Source organism: Trichechus manatus, unplaced genomic scaffold (genome assembly GCF_000243295.1).
Source record: "Trichechus manatus latirostris isolate Lorelei unplaced genomic scaffold, TriManLat1.0 scaffold00113, whole genome shotgun sequence".
NCBI classification, from domain to species: domain Eukaryota; kingdom Metazoa; phylum Chordata; class Mammalia; order Sirenia; family Trichechidae; genus Trichechus; species Trichechus manatus.
Window position 1 is genome coordinate 7,711,480 of NW_004444049.1, and position 17,705 is coordinate 7,729,184.

At 40.0% G+C, this 17,705-nt stretch overlaps 1 pseudogene; it reads right to left on the minus strand.

The window, feature by feature from the left end:
* LOC101346251 (solute carrier family 22 member 9-like) overlaps positions 1–17,705 on the minus strand; it is a 67,472-nt pseudogene that overhangs the window by 17,230 nt on the left and 32,537 nt on the right.

Here is a 17,705-nt window from a genome sequence, read left to right on the forward strand (position 1 = left end):
AGTTCTTTATCTCTTCATTTGATGTTCTAGGGTTTCAGGATTGTTGATTCTCTGTTTGGCTTAGTTTTTCGGATCTTTGTTGTGGAGGGACGGCCGGGTGCTTCTGCCTAGACCGCCATCTTGCCGGAGCCCTCTCCTTTTTAACACTTTAAAGAGGTCTTTTGCAGTAGATTTGCCCAATATAATACGTTGTTTGATTTCTTGACTGCTGCTTCCAGGGGCGTTGATTGTGGATCTGAGTAAAGTGTAATCCTTGACAACTTCAATCTTTTCTTCATTTATCATGATGTTGCTTATTGGTCCAGGTGTGAGGATTTTTGTTTTCTCTATGTTGAGGTGCAATCCATACTGAAGGCTTTGGTCATTTATCTTCGTCAATAAGTGCTTCAAGTTCTCTGACTTCCAGCAAGCAAAGTTGTTACTTAGTTTAATACAATTTTATACACCTTAGGCATATAAAAAGGCGTCTTAGGACTGCTGTATAGCTCTACCTAAATTTCAAGGTTTCCTTGTTTTTAAAAAGCATGTCCCATCAAATCAGTACCCTCAGTACCATTGTCTCTGCAATGGCTTCATCTCTGGGGAAGTGTTGAATTCTTCCTACGAGCTTCAGTGGGATCTAAACTCTCAGGAGCATTTTTTTCTTCTTCATTAAAGTGTTTTTTCTAAATGACCTTCTGCTTTTTTCTGGGCCTATGTAACTTTCTCTCACATTTGCCACTGAATGTATTTCCAGAAGTGTTTTAATCCTCCCCTTTGACTTGCTAACTCCTAATCTCTTCTTTCACAAAGAAACAAGAGTAGATGTTTTTTCTTGTGTTCCTGTGGCACAATAAATTCCCTTATTTGGCCTTTGCCCTTGGTTTTTGGAAAAATAACTTAGTAGATTTCCTATATAATTGACTACCCCTGTGGATTTGTTAGACCTGGTGACACAGTGGTTAAGCACTCAGCTGCTAACCAAAAAAGGTCAGCAGTTCTAATCCACCAGGTGTTCCTTGGAAACCCTATGGGGCAGTTCTACTCTATCCTATAGAGTCACTATGAGTCAGAATTGACTCAATGGTAACAGGTTTTGTTTTTGATTTGATGACATGAGTCTAGCTAAGGAGCCTACCCAGTACCTTACAAGGAGCACAAGGACTGGCTTATAAAAGCCCTATTACCTGGGGCTCAGAAAGCTTTTTCTTCCAATAGCAGTCTTGATCCACATCTGGCCTGATTGAGAGTTGTGCTAGCTGTGAACTTTTTGCTCTGAGAGTTGTTCTTACCAAGAGCTGTCCTGGCTGAGAGCTTTCTGCTCTTAGATCTTCTCTGACTGAGAGATGTCCTGGCCAAGAGCTTTCTGCTCTTAGAGCTGTTCTGACCAAGGACATTTCTGCTGTAAGAGCTTCCTGCTTTGTGAGCTCCCTGGTTGACTAAGGGAGGAATGTGCTCTCTGCCTCAGGGAACCTTCTAGACCTTGCCCATGTACCTCTTCCTGAAGGTGATCCTCAGTTGTATCCTTTTATGTTAATAAACCACGTAACCGTAAGTATAATCCAAGAGCTCTTGAGACTTTACAGCAAATTATCAAACCCAGCAGAAAGATGGCTGTGAGGGAACATCTGGTGTCAGAGATAATGGAGAACTTGGAAGTCAGGGATATACTTGATCCTTGTCTCTTAGGAACCAGCTTTATTCCTATTCTTATTAATAAAGATATCAGTGTAGTTCCATTATCATTCTTTCCTTTCTCTTTTCATTGTATATATTTGGATTTACAATTGACTGTTATTTTTCTCTCTCATAATAATGTAAAAACTCATTGAAGGCTGAGACCCTGACTTATTCTGTCATTCATGGTTTAGTCACCTGCCTGGCACACAATCGTTTCTCAATAAATACCTATATATGTGCATGACATAATGAATGATTTACTTAATGGTCCACAGCAATATCTGCCTTTTATACCTGGCGTGGAAGCCCTGGTGGCGCAGTGGTTAATGCGCTTGGCTGCTACTGAAAGGTCAGTGGTTTGAACCCACCAGCCACTCCACAGGAGAAAGATGTGGCAGTCTGCTTCCATAAAGATTTACAGCCTTGGAAACCCTATGGGGACAGTTCTACTCTGTCCTATAGAGTCTTTATGAATCAGAATCAACTTGACAGCAGTGGGTTTGGTTTTTTCAATTTCATACCTAAAGTGAAACACAAAAAAAGAGAAAGACTTCTCTGAGACATTTCCACTCAGTCATGCTCTTGGAACTTGTAATAAGTAGAATATAAACTCCACAAAGCAGGAATTTAGGGCTGGTGTGGTCACTGCCATGTTTCCAGGGCTAGAACAGCACCTAGCACATGGCTCGCTAAATATATCTTGAAAAGGAATGCATGACTGAATGAAGAAACAATTGACTCTCCTTATGCTATCTTCTGCATGGTCACTAACCCTTTCTTCTACTGGCCTTAATACCCTGAAAAAAGACCCACAGATATTAATTGGAAAGGAGTAGATTAGTTTTGGTCACTTTACCTTACACAATGAGAGACAGACTAGTGCACAATCTCTCCATTTGTGAAAACTCAGTGCTTTTCCTTCTGTTGAATCAAAATATCTGCGTTCAATGCTTGTCACTATGTTCTTCTTCAATGCCAACCCAAACAATATGATGCCCATTGAGAATCAGGGCAGTGAGGACAAGAATATCTGTAAGCATATCTGCATTCCACCATCTATTCACCTTTTGGACACTGACTAGTTTAAAGGCAAATTATGTTTTCCTTTCATCCCTTCCTCAGGTCCCCTTTGTAGCTCACCTCCACGGTCAGGGTCTCCCCAGCATTCTTTATCCCATTTATGCGTGCAAGTTCCTTTAAGCCCTCCTCTGGTTTATTGTTGACAATCAGCCATCAGGCAGACTCTGGCAGCCACCTGAGCAAAGAAGAGAACACAGGTGCAATCTCTCCGTTACTTATTTTTCATATAACCTCCGTCCCTAGAGTCCTTTCCACTTCCATCTACTATCCACCACTTTTTTAGATATACCGAGGAATATAATTTACCTTCTCTTGTATCGTAACTAGGAAAATATGGGAATGACATCCCCACCCCCATGCAGTACACCTTCACTGCTGAGAATGCTGACCTGGCATCATAATGTCTCCCTTCTTAAAGAAACAAACAAACCCGTCTCCATAGAGACAATTCTAACTCATAGTGACCCTATTGGACAGAGTAGAACTGCCTCATAGAGTTTCCAAGGAGTTCCTGGTGGATTTGAACTGCCAACGTTTTGGTTAGCAGCCGTAGCACTGCTACGCCACCAGGGTTTCCTCTACCTTCTTACTCAGGTGCAAATTTACCATGAAGCTCCTGAAGCTGAAGCTTAACTTCCCCTGACTTGTACACACCTCTCCCAGGGCCTTTACAGGAGCCTAGAAAATGTGTATTCATAATATGTGGTCATTGTCTAAAAGAAATACCTTTAAGGTGGTTATGTACACTTAAAGCCTCACAAAGACTGGACTCGCTCTTGCTCCTACCAGCTATGAGGGAAACTTGCTACACAAGCAAGGTGCTTATTTAAATATGCCTCTGTTTTTTTGTTAATGTAATTGGGACAGTTTGTGAGTGTCACTTGCCATGTTGGGTTCTTATGAGGAAGTAATGAGATAATGGATGAGCCTGACATGGAGTACACCCTCTTCTGTATTTGAATTCATCTCATTGTGTTAAATCTATGACTCTAGACTATCTCTCGGATGTAGAGTCATTTCTAACCAAGCAGTCTTTCTCCACTGAACCAGTCTTCTTAAGCAGAGGGGCATATTTAGGCACCTTAAGGCTTTTTAAAGAAATTGACGGAAAGGAGTACAGAAAAGGGATATAAATCATCTAATCTGCCTGCATTTGTTAATTTTAATTGAATACTGAGTAGATAAAAACTTCTTCAATCTGTCCTTGATGCCAAGTGAAACCATATATGACAAGATGCTCTTTCTTCAGATAGTTATGGAGGTAAATTTGCTACCCCTTGCTCTCATCCAATGGCACTTATAAAAGTGAAAATTACCCAAACTTCTTCATCACATGATTCTTTCCAAAGCCACACATACACAGACAATAATCGAAGATATCTGCTCTTGGAATATTTGGGTCTTTTTTAAATTAAAGAATATAATTTTATAATAATTCTGTGTCCATGACACCTGTTAAAGCTTAGTAGTAAGGACAGCTAGAAAGACAGGCAGAGAATTCCAGACCACTCCCTGTTCGTAAGATAGCCAGTTGTTGCAAATAACAATATGATGGTGCCCGATTAAATTGAATTTCAAATAAACAGTGAATAATTTTTTTTTTAGTATAACTATATCCTGTCTCTAACATAAAGAAAACAAAAAAATCCTCACAACTGGACCAGTATGCAATGTCATGATAAACAGAGGAAATATTGAAGTTGTCAAGTATTTAATTTCACTTGGATCCACAATCAACGGCCATGGAAGCAGCAGTCAAGAAATCAAATGATGTATTGCATTGGACAAATCTTCTGCAAAAGACCTCTTTAAACTGTTAAAAAACAAAGATGTCACTTTGAGGACTAAGGTGTGCCTGACCCAGGCCATGGTATTTTCAATTGTCTCATATGCATGCAAAAGCTGGACAAGGAACAAGGAAGACCAAAGAATTGATGCCTGTGAATTATGGTGTTGGTGAAGAATATTGAATGTATCATGGGCTGCCAGGAGAATGAACAAATCTGTCTTGGAAGAAGTACAGCCAGAATGCTCCTTAGAAGTGAGGATGGCGAGACTTCGTCTTACGTACTTTGGACATGTTATCAAGAGGGACCAGTCCCAGGAGAAGGACATCATGCTTGGTAAAGTAGAGGGTCAGTGAAAGAGGAGAAGACCTCAGTGAGATGGATTGACACAGTGGCTGCAATGATGGGCTCAAACATAGCAATGATTATGATGATTGTGCAGGACGAGGCAGTGTTTTGTTCTGTTGTACATAGGATCACTGTGAGTTGGAATTGATTCAATGGTACCTAACATAACAACAACATATCCTGTGTTAGGCTAGGTTCTTTAGAGAAGAAAGCCAGTGAAGTGTATATTTATCTATATCTCTACATGTATCTCTCTGTCAGTCTATCCATCCATCTATCCATCAATAGATTTATCTCAAGGAAATGGCTCATGCAGTTGTGAGGCTGGCAAGTCTCAAGTCCATTGGTCAGGCATGAGGCTGAAAGCTTCTGATTCGCTTAGCTGCAGGATGTTGAATCCAAGATCAGCAGATAAGATGGCAGGCTCCTGACTCACTTGCTGCGGAGGCTGTCAAATCCCAAGATCAGCTCATGTCTTAAGCACAAAGATCAGATGATGACAAGCCAGATGCAGTATCCAGAATGAGCTTTGCGAGAGTATCCATAACTGCTGGATGTAGGCCACACCCCTGAGGATACTCCTCTTAAAACTGATTGGCTGATCATATCATGGAGGTGATTACATTACAGTACTTAACTGTCAAATTACATCATTACATAACTGCCAAACCACTGAGAATCATGGCTCAGCCAAGTTGACACACAATCTTAACCATCACAATCTGCCGCTTGTCCACTTGGCACGGGTACACATCTCCTTAAACCACACACAATCTCTAAATAAATATATTGGATGTTGGTTTAGAGTATATGCAACTTCCTGGAGAACATTGCCTAAACCCTGCAAAGTATTGCCACCCAGCTGGTGCTGTAATTGTGTCTTTAGAAGGCCATTCCATAGTTCTATCAAGCCAGCTGCTTCAGGATGATGGGGAACATGGTAAGACCAGTGAATTTCATGAGCATATGACCATTGCCACATTTCTTTTGTTGTGAAGTGAATCTCTTGATCCTAGGCAATGTTGTGTGGGGTGCCATGATGGTGGATAAGGCATTTGGTGAGTCCATGGATGGTATTCTTGCCAGAAGCATTGCATGCAGAGAAGGCAAATCTGTATCCACAGTAAATTTCTACCCTAGTTAGAACAAAACACTGCCCTTTCCATGATGAAAGCGGTTCAGTGTAATCAACCAGCCACCAGGTTGTTGCCTAATTGCCTTGAGGAATGATGCCATATCAGGGACTCAGTGTCGGTTTCTGCTGTTCGCAGATTGGGCACACAGTGGCTGTGGCCAAGTTGGCCTTAGTGAGTGGAAGTCCATGTTGCTGAGCCCATGCATAACCTCCATCCCTGTCACCATGGTCACTTTGTTCATGAGCCCATTGAGCAATGACAGGTGTGGCTGGGGAAAGAGGATGACTGGTTTCTACAGAATGTGTCATCCTATCCACTTGATTGTTAAAGTCCTCCTCTGCTATGTCACCCTTTAGTGAGCATTCACATGAGACACAAATATCTTCATTCTTCCACCCATTCAGAGAGGTCTATCCACATGCCTCTTCCCCATACCTCTTTGTCATCAGTTTTCCAATCGTGTTCCTTCCAAGTCCCTGACTATCCAGCCAGACCATTGGCCAGAGCCCATGAGTTAGTATATAATCACACATTTGGCCATTTCTCCTTCCAAGTAAAGTGAGCAACCAGGTGTGTTGCTTGAAGTTCTTCCCATTAGGAGGATTTCCCCTCACCTTTGTCCTTCAGGAGGGTCCAAGAAAGGAGCTGCAGTAGTGCTGCTGTCCACTTTCCAGTGATGCCTGCACATTGGGCAGAACCATCTGTAAACCAGGCACGAATTTTCTCTACCTCAGTCAGCTGCTCATAAAGAACTCCCCATGAGGCCACAGGTACAGACTGGGAGGGGGAAAGTAACAGGAGTGGAGACCATGGGTATTTTGGCCACTTCCTCATGCAACTTACTTGTGCCTTTAGGTCCTGATTGAGCCCAATCCTGTATATACCACTTAAAATTTAATGATGGAGTGCTTCTGTGCATGTCCAACTTTATGACTCTGTGGGGCAGACCACACCCAATTCATGATTGGCAGCTCAGGCCACATGGTGACTTGGTGGCCTATGGTTAGGTGTTCAGTCTCTGCTAAGGCCCAGTAACAAGTCAAAAACTGTGTCTCAAAAGGAGAGTAGTTATCTGCAGAGGACGGCAGTTCTTTGCTCCAAAATCCTAAGGGACTGCGCTGTGATTCACCAATAGGGGCCTGTCAAGGCTCCAAACAGCATCTCTATCTGCCACTGACACTTCAAGCACCATTGGATTAGCCAAATCATATGAACCAAGTGGCAGAGTGGCTTGCACAGTGGCTTGAATCTGTTGCAGAACCTTCTCTTGTTTTGGACCACACTCAAAACTAGCAGCTTTTAGAGTCAGTTGATAAATAGGCCAGAGTAGCACATCAAATGAGGGATATGTTGCATCCAAAATCCAAAGAGGCCCACTAGGTGTTGTGTCTCCTTTTTAGTTGTAGTAAGGGCCAGATGCAATAACTTGTTCTTCACTCCAGAAGGAATATCTTGACATGCCCCACACCACTGGACCCCTAGAAATTTCACTGAGGTGAAAGGTCCCTGAATTTTTGTCGGGTTAATTTCCCACCCTCTAGCATGCAAATGTCTTACTAATAAGTCTAGAGTTATTGATACTTCTGCCTTACTAGGTCTAATCAGCATAATGACATCAATGTAACGGACCAGTGTGATTTTTGTGGAAGGGAAAGGCAATCAAGGTCCTTGAGAACTACATTATGACATAGGGCTGGAGAGTTGATATATCCTGAGGTAGGACGCTGAAGATGTATTACTGACTTTGCCAGCTGAAGGGAAACTGCTTTTGGTGATCTTTCAAAACCAGAATAGAGAAAAAGGCATTGGCTAGCTCAATAGCTGCATGCCAGGTACCAGGAGATGTATTAATTTGCTAAAGCAATGAAACCATACCTGGAACAGCAGTTGTGATTGGAGTTACCACCTGGTTAATTTTACTATAATCTGCTGTCATTCTTCAACATCCATCTGTTTTTGCACAAGCCAAACAGGTAAGTTGAATGGGCATGTGTGGGAATCATCACTGCTGCATCCTTCAAGTCCTTAATGGTGGCAGTGATCTCTGCAATCCCTCCAGAAACGTAGTATTGCTTTTGATTTACTGTTTTTCTAAGTAGGGGCAGTTCTAATAGCTTCCGCTTGGCCTTTCCTACCATAATAGCCCTTACTCCACATGTCAGGGATCTGATGTGGGGGTCCTGCCAGTTGCTGAGTATGTCTATTCCAATTATGCATTTTGGAACTGGGAAAATCACTACAGGATGGGTTCAGGGACACACTGAACCTACTGCGAGATGGACCTGAGCTAAGACTCCATTAATATTCTGACCTCCATAAGTGCCCCTTCTGACTGGGGGGCCACAGTGACATTTTGGGTCTCCTAGAACTAGTGTCAGTTCAGAGCCAGTATCCAGTAATCCATGAAAAGTCTGATTATTTCCTTTTCCCCAGTGAACAGTCACTTTCGTAAAAAGTCATAGATCCTTTTGGGGAAGGCTGGGAGAAAGATTAAAAGTATAAGTTTTTGGCAGTGTAGTGAGGTCCTTCATGAAGAGGGCCCGGCCTCCCCTTTACTCAAGGGGTTGTGGGTCTGTAAACTGGCTCAAGTCTGGAAATTGATTTAGAGGCCCTAACTCTCTATTCCAGCGATTCAAGTTAGACTGTCATTCACTTGACCTAGAATTCTTCTGCTTGTACAGATCAAGTAAATATTTAGTAAATTTCCTATCTATTTCACTGTTAGGGACACATGACTAAGTAGCCATTTCCATAAGTCCGTAAGAGTCATGTCAGACTATTCTCATTACTGCTTTGAATCTGTTGTCCATAATAGTAGTCACAGCCACCTTGTCTTTGCCGATGAAGTGCCACTACTTGGCTCCTACCACCACAGGGTCCAATCAATCTCATTTTAGTTAGGTGTCTTAACTCAGTTAGGGCAGTTCCCATTGTCAAATCTGACTTACATAAAATGGCAATCACAGCAGTCTTCAAGGATGCTGGGGATCCCTTCACAAATCTGTTCCTCACCGTTGTGGTAAAATTTGTGTCCTCTGGGCGCTCCATGTGTGAGTCTTGGGTCTAACCTGATAAATCCACCCTTACATACCAATTTCCCTAAGCCTTTGGATTCCTTCTTCTACAGTATACCAAGGCAGGTCTGGTACTTTAACTTGATTTAGTGTAGGCCACCACGCAAACATGCTTCAGTAAACCAACCAAATAACTGTTAGATCCTTTCCTAAACTCTCGAGCTGAAACATTGAATGAAGAATATGTGTTTAGTGGGCCCATATCAATAAACTCAGACTGATCTAACTTTATGTTCCTTGCACCATTATCCCATACCCTTAATAGCCATTCCCACACATATTCTCCAGGTTTTTGTTTGTATATATTAGAAAACTCAAGCAGTTCTTTTGAAGCGTAGTGTACCTCCTCCTGGGTCACACTTTGCACTTCACCATTTGGGGCTTGCTGGGACTTAAGTCTAGTTATAGGCCTAGAAGAAAAAAATGGGTGGTGAGGATGTGTCCTGAGAACATTCAGCAATGTTTTGTAAGGCATCTGCCTCAGGCAATGCCCAGGCAATGCTCCAGGTGCTGCCTCAGGTGATATCTTAGACAAAGACTCTTTAGGAACAGCTGAATTAATCTCATTAGATAGGAGTAAGAAGGCTGGTTCTGCTTGCAGGGGTGTATCAATGGGATTTAGGGCTTCAGTGTCCCCAGCCTCATAATTGTCTGCCCATATGTCCCCATCTCAAGTTTCAGGATACCATTTCTTCCCAATTAATGCTCTCACTTTAACTTCAGACACCATTCAAGTTAGGGAATTTAATTGGTGCTGTAATTCAGCCACTCTTACGATAAAGCTTTGGGTTTGATCGGCACATGTCTTAGTTATCTAGTGCTGCTGTAACAGAAACACCACAAATGGATGGGTTTAACAAAGAGAAATTTATTCTCTCACAGTCTAGTAAGCTAGAAGTCTGAATTAAGGGTGCCAACTCCAGAGGGAGGCTTTCTCTCTCTGTCAGCTCTGGAGGAAGGTCCTTGTTATCAGTCTTCCCCTGAGTGAGTCTAGGAGTTTCTCAGCGCAGGGACCTGGGTCCAAAGGACATGATCCCCTCCTGATTCTTCATTCTTGGTGGCATGAGTTTCCTCTCCTTTCTGCTCTCTTCTCTCTTTTATATCTCAAAAGAGATTGACTCAAGATACAACATAATCTTGTAGATTCCTGTCCCATTAACATAACTGTGGCTAATTCTGCCTCATTAACATCATAGAGGTTAGGATTTACAACACATAGGATAATCACATCAGATCACAAAATTGTGGATAACCACACAATACTGAGAATCATGGCCTAGTCAAGTAGATACACATTTTGGGGGGACACAATTCAATCCATAACAGGAGGCAATATGGCAGGCCACTGGCTCACTGGCTCCAAGAACTGGAGGTCAGATGATGACGAGCTGGATGCAGGATCAGAGCGAGCTTCGGCAGAGCATCCATATATATATTGGATGTGAACCACACCCCTGTGGAAATTGCCCTAATAACAGATTGGCTGATCACATCAGATTACATCATGGAGGTGATTGCATTATATTATTTAACTGCCAAATCACATCATTACATAACAGCCAAACTATATTATTACATAACTGACAAACCACTGAGAATTATGGCCCAGGGAAGTTGACACACAATTTTAACTATCACATGTCCCATGCAATATTTCTGATATACTTTCACTAAACAATTATTTCTTGTTTAGTGAAATTCAAAATTAATGGGAAATCCTGTGTTTTATTCAGGTAGTAAATAAAAATACAGAACCCCTGATTAAATAGAATTTTCATAGAAACAATGAATTAATTTTTAATATCTAATTTTTAATATCACTATGTCCTATAAAATATTTCAGGTATACTTTTAATAAAAATTCTTTGCTGTTTAGTGAAATTCAAATTTTATAGGATATCCTGTATTTTATGCAGTTAGCAAGTAAAAATATGGAACTCTTAGTTCAGTAGAATTTACATAGAAATGATGAATAATTCTTAGTATCGCTATGGTCTGTGCAATATTTGGGGTATTGTTATATAAAAAATATCATTTATCTTCAATTCAAATTTAATGGATTGTTCTCATATTATCTGCCAACCATATCTATTCTGCTTTTTGAACTGCACACAAGCCACAGATTAGGAGATCATGTGCTCTAGTCTTGACCAAGGGCCAAATGGAATCCATGTGTCCTGATTCTATATATATTTCATTCCAGGATCCACTAAGACAAAGGAAGAGAAATAGCTCATACCTTGAGGCCAGAAAGAAGACAAATAATGGTACAGACAGCACCAGCTGGAGTATTTGCCACTCTCGAAAGGCAAAAGCTAGGCCTCCTAGGGTTATCTGTCCAATACTATAGGAACAGGCTACCAGGGTCATTCCCATGGCTTGGAATTTGGGCACTGACCATTCTAGTAGTGAAAGAAAACAGAAACAGGATTTCAACTTCATATAAAAGTGGAATTTCTAGATCAAAGTTAAGACTTGGAAAATGTAGAAGATCTAAGAGTGTTGACTTACTGAGCATGCCAGTATTTATAAAGATGGCCATGGAAGAAAATCCTGCCAAGAAGCGTAGAGAGCAGTAAATGAGGAAGGTGGGAGCAAAGCCTGCACAGGTGTTAGCAATGGCAGATTGGAGGAAACACCATCTGAGAAACCTCCTCCCAAACACGGAAAAGAGAGACAAGTGAGATTATGGTACAATAATAACTTGTGGTGAAACTGAGCAAAAGAAGTCACACTTTGAAATTTAGGAGATATTTTAACAAGTGGAACTTGGCACTTGTAGCCTTGAAGAATCAACAGAGAAACTGACCATAGATATTCTCAGAAGCGATACTCTCCATTTTAATTGAATACTGAGTATATCAAAGCTTCTCCTCCAATCTATCTTTGACGCTAAGTGAAGCCATATATGATAGGCTTCAATACTGGAAATTTTAACCCTTTCATGGATGTCTGTGTTATCTAGTGTTGCTATAACAGAAATACCACAAGTGGATGGCACCAACAAACAGAAGTTTATTCTCTCATACCCTAGGAGGCTAGAAGTCCAAATTCAGGGCGTCAGCTCCAGGGGAAGGTTTTCTTTGTTAGCTCTGGAGGAAGGGCCTTGTCATCTATCTTCCCCTGGACTAGGAGCTCCTCTGTGCAGGAACCCCAGGTCCAAAGGACACGCTGTGCTCCTGGCACTGCTTTCTTGGTGGTATGAGGTCCCCCTGTCTCTCTGCTCAGTTCTCTCTTTTATATCTTAAGACACAACCTAATCTTGTAGATCTCATCAACATAACTGCTGCTAATCCATCTCATTAACATCATAGTGATAGGATTTACAGCACATAGGAAAACCACATCAGATGACAAAATGGTGGACAATCACACAATACTGGGAATCATGGCCTAGCCAAATTGACACATATTTTTTGGGGACACTGTTCAATCCAGAACAATGGACTAGGGTATATATATGCCCATGTTACATTTTTCCTAGATAAAGTAGAGGTTTATTGGCAGGCATTTGAGCCACTTTAGTACATTCTGGCATCATAGTGGATACTGGTGCAACTGCCTAAAAAACAAGGAAGTTGGTCTGTGCCACATTTGAGTGTCGAGAGCCATTCATATGAGGGGATGCTTCCCAGTGGAGTGATTGTGTGAAACTTTTATGTCTTTTGGCTTCTGGGCAGCGAGATAAAGCTTGCAATATTTTCTTTGTGTTATTGGGAAGGTATGGTTAGTGGCATTCAGAAATATTCAAGTAAATGAGTTATCTTTTCGGTGAAAACAGCTTGTGATGCACTTCTTGGGCCATGGGACCGATATGTCCCAAAAGTATGATGTGCTTCATGGAACATGGTACCAATATGGCCCACTGGAAATCAAACTGATAACAATTATGTGCAGTGAGTGCAATGTTTATTTAGTGTTTTTTGAGTATTTTTGGAAAGTTGAGTAAGATCTTTTATGACTCAAGTGTAACCAGGAAGTGTGATGCTCCATGAGACTAATATGTCCTGCATGTGTGATGTGCTTCATGGAACATGGGACTGATATGTCCCACTTGCAGGTGGCACTTGTGTTTTCAACTAATAAAAAAAAACTACCGACAATGATTCAGCACCCATTCCATTAGTGAAAAAACATGACATCATAAAAAAAAAAAAAAATCATCCATGAAAGAGTTAACATGTTATAAATCACCATTGTACTAACACACACATTACTGTAGAGAGTCTTTACAGTGTCTAGAATACAAAGAAGCTAAATCTATACTTGGATCTCCTGGACTATGCAGGTCAAGGCTAATTCACATGAAAGGAACATTTGTGGAGTCATGTATCAAAGTTGCTGATGAGTTGCATAAAACTCCTCTCTGCTGAGTCAGGGAAATCATGCTTCAGCTAGAACAGGATAGATGAGAAGCAACAGGAAGAGGCAAAGAGGAGATCCCCAAACTGTGTCTACTTCACATCCCTGATTGGCCCCTGAAACATGCACATGCAAAATAGTCTCCAAGTAGGACCACTAAAGGCAAAGATTTGAACTGAGATCAGAGCAGCCACATTAGAAACAGAGTTTGCAGTTCAATCTCAAGCATGGAAAACATGCTAAAGTGAAGAAATCAGTATCTTTGGATAATAATAATAGAATCAAGAATTCCATAACTTAACGTTTATGATTTTCAGGATATAATTCAAAATTATGTGATATATGAAGAGTCAAGAATATGGAACCCATTCCAAAAGAAAGGAAATCTCTCTAATCCTCTACTGAGGTAAAACAAAATTTGGACCTAACCAGCAAGTTTTTAAAGTGGCAATACGACTATCCTCAAAGAAGTAAATAAAACATGATTTTAATGTATGAAAATCACAGCTAAGAAATAGGTACAGACAAACCAAACAACTGAAATTCTAGAACTGAAAAAATAAAAATTATGATACAAAAATTAACTTGATGGACTTACTTACGTGGACATAAAATACAGAATAAGTGAATTTGAGGATAGATCAAAAGAAATTATACAAAATGAAAAACAGAGAGAAATAATGACTTAAAATTTCAACAGAGAGCCTCAGAGTGCTCTTAGACTAGGGGTCAGCAAATATTTTCTGAAAAGATCCAGATAGTAACTACGTTAGGTTTTGTGGGATGCATGCAGTCTCTCTCACATGTTCTTATTTGTTTGGCTCCTGCTTTTTTTTTTTTTTTAACAACCATATAAAAATGAAAAAACATAACAAATATACCTTGCAAACTCACTCGTCATACAAAAGTAGGCTAAAGGTTGGATTTGGGCAGTGTGTTGTAGTTTGCTTACCACTTTGTTTGATGACATTACAGACATGATTTGCTGGCAGAAAACACCCCAAATATCATGCAAGATGAAAAGCTAACCATCCAAGAACCCCAACGAACCCCATACAGGATAGACCTCAAAAAAAAGTGACCAAGACATCATAATCACACTTCCCAAAAACCAAAGACAAAGAAGGAATCCTAAGAGAAGCTTGAGAAAAAGGAAAAGTCACAAAAGGGAAACAATAAGACTAAGCTCAGATTACTCAGCAGAAACTATGCAAGAAGGCAATGGGATGACATATATAAAGCCTTGAAGGAAAAAAAAAACTGTCAGCCAAGAATAATACATCCTACAGAACTCTCTCTCAAATACAATGGCAAAATTAGGACTTTTCCAGATAAACAGAAATTAAGGGAATTAGTAAAAACCAAACTAAATTTATAAGAAATATTAAAAGGAGTCCTTCAGTTAGAGAACTAACAACATCAGACAACAACCAGAGTCTAGGACACAGGACAGAATCAGCCAGATACCAACCTAGGTAAAGGATTCTTCAATAATAAAACATAGCTGAAAGACTTAAAATAGGGAAACAGAGACATCAATCTGTAAATGATGACAACATAAAAACAATAAAAGTGGGAATAAACGGTGTGGGTATAAGCTTTCAAATGGAGAGGAAGTCAAGGCACTGCCAAATAATAAGAGAGTAGTGCAAACTTAGGAAGATAAGGGTAACCACAAAGAAAATTAATAAACCTACTCATCAAAATAAAGAAGAAAAACAAAGTCTCAGTAAACACAAAATCTATAACAACAAAAGAAAAGAAAATCCACAAATAAAAGGAATTCAGCATAGGAAAGTAAGAGGAACAAAGAAAACGTCAGCACCACACACAAAAAAAAGCAGAATAATATGACAGCAATAAACTCATACCTATTGATAATCACACTGAATGTAAATGGCTTAAATGCACCTGTAAAGAGACAGACAGTAGCAGAATGAATAAAAAAGCACGACCCATCAATATGCTGTCTACAAGAGGCACACCTTAGACACAAAGACATAAATACATTAAAAATCAAAATGATGGAACAATATATCAAGCAAGCAGTAATCAAAAAAGTGCAGAAGTGGCAATATTAATCTCAGAAAAAATAGTCTTTGAGGCAAAGTTAACTATAAAAGACAAGGAAGGACATTATATAATGATTAAAGGGACAATTTACCAAGAAGACATAACCTTAAAAAATATCTATGCCCCCAACAATAGGGCTCCAAAATACATCATAACAGTAGGAGACCTCAACACACCACACTCGGTAAAGGTCAGAACATCTAGAAAGAAACTGAACAAAGATGCAGGAGAGCTAAAGGCCAAAATCAACCAACTTGACCTCATAGACATATATAGAACACTCCACTGAACTTCAGCAAAGTATATATTCTTTTCCGACACATATGGAACATTCTCCAGAATAGACCACATTTTAAGCCACAAAGCAACCCTCAGTAAAATCCAAAACACCAAAACAATACAAAGCATTCTCTTTGATCACAACACCATAAAATATAAATCAGTAACAGGAAGAGCAAGGAAAAAATCAAATATATGAAAACTGAATAACACCTTGCTTAAAAACAACTGGGTAATGGAAGAAATCAAAGAAGGAATAAAAAATTCCTAGAATTAAATGAGAATGAAGATATATCATACTAAAACCACCGGGACACAGCAAAGACAGTGCTCAGAAGTCAATTTATAGCAATAAAAGCACACATCAAAAAAGAAGAACAGACCAAAATCAAAACATTAGCCCTACAACTAGAACAAACAGAAAGGGAGTAGCAAAAGAAGGCTACAGCCACCAGAAGATTGGAAATTATTATCTGAGCACAAATAAATGAAACAGAAAACAGAAAAACAACAGAAAGAATCAACAAGACCAAAAGTAGATTCTTTGAAAAGATCAACAAAATCGACAAACCATTGGCCAAACTGACAAAAGAAAAACAGGAGAGGAAACAAATAACCCAAATAAGAAATGAGATGGGGGACATTACAACATTCCTAACTGAAATGAAAAGGATCATAACAGAGTACTATTAAAAACTGTACTCCAACAAATTTGAAACCTAGAGAAAATGAACAAATTTCTAGAAACACACTACTTACCTAAATTAACACAAGCTGAGATACAAAATCTGAACAAACCCATAACAAGAGAAGAGATGGAAAAGGTAATTTAAAAACCTCCCAATAACAACAACAAAAAAACTGTGACCCAGATGGCTTCACTGGAGAATTCTAACAAACATTCAGAGAGGCACTGACACCAGTACTGCTCAAACTATTTCAAAACCTAGAAAGGAAGGGATACTTCCAAACTCATTCTACAAAGCCAGCATAGCCCTGATACCAAAACCAGGCAAAGACACCACAAAAAAAGAAAATTACAGACCAGTATCTCTCATGAATACAGATGCAAAAATTCTCAACAAAATTCTAGCCAATAGAATTCAGCATCATAAAAACCAAACCAAACCAACCAACCAAACAAAACACCACAACCAAGTGGGATTCATACGAGGTATGCAAGGATAATTCAACATTAGAAAATCAATCAAAGTAATCCGTCACATAAATAAAACAAAAGAAAAGAATCACCTGACCGACCATCTAAATCGATGCAGAGAAGGTATTTGATAAAGTCCAACACCCATTCCTGATAAAAACTCTCAAAAAAATAGGGATTGAAGGGAATTCTTGAACATAATAAAGGGCATCTATACAAAACCAACAGCCAATACCATTCTCAATGGAGAGAGGCTGAGAACAGGAACAAGATAAGGATGCCCTTTATCCCCACTCCTATTTAAAATTGAGCTGGAAGTCTTAGCTAGAGCAATTAAGGCAAGAAAAAGAAATAAACGGCTTCCAAACTGGCAAGAAAGAAGTAAAACTATCCCTATTCTCAGGTGATATAATCCTGTTCTTGTTGTTAGCTGCTGTTGGATCTGACTCATAGCGACCCAATGTACAGTAGAAGGAAATACTGTCCAGTCCTGCACCGTCCTCACAATTCTTATGCTTGAGCTCATTGTTGCAGCCACTGCATCAATCCATCTCATTGAGGGTCTTCCTCTCTTTCGCTGACCCTCTACTTTACAAAGCATGATGTCCTTCTCAAAGGACTGGTCCCTCCTAATAACATGTCCAAACTATGTGAGACAAAGTCTCTCCATCTTTGCTTCTAAGGAGCATTCTGGCTGTACTTCTTCCAAGACATATTTGTTCTTCCTTCTGGCAGTCCGTGGTAGATT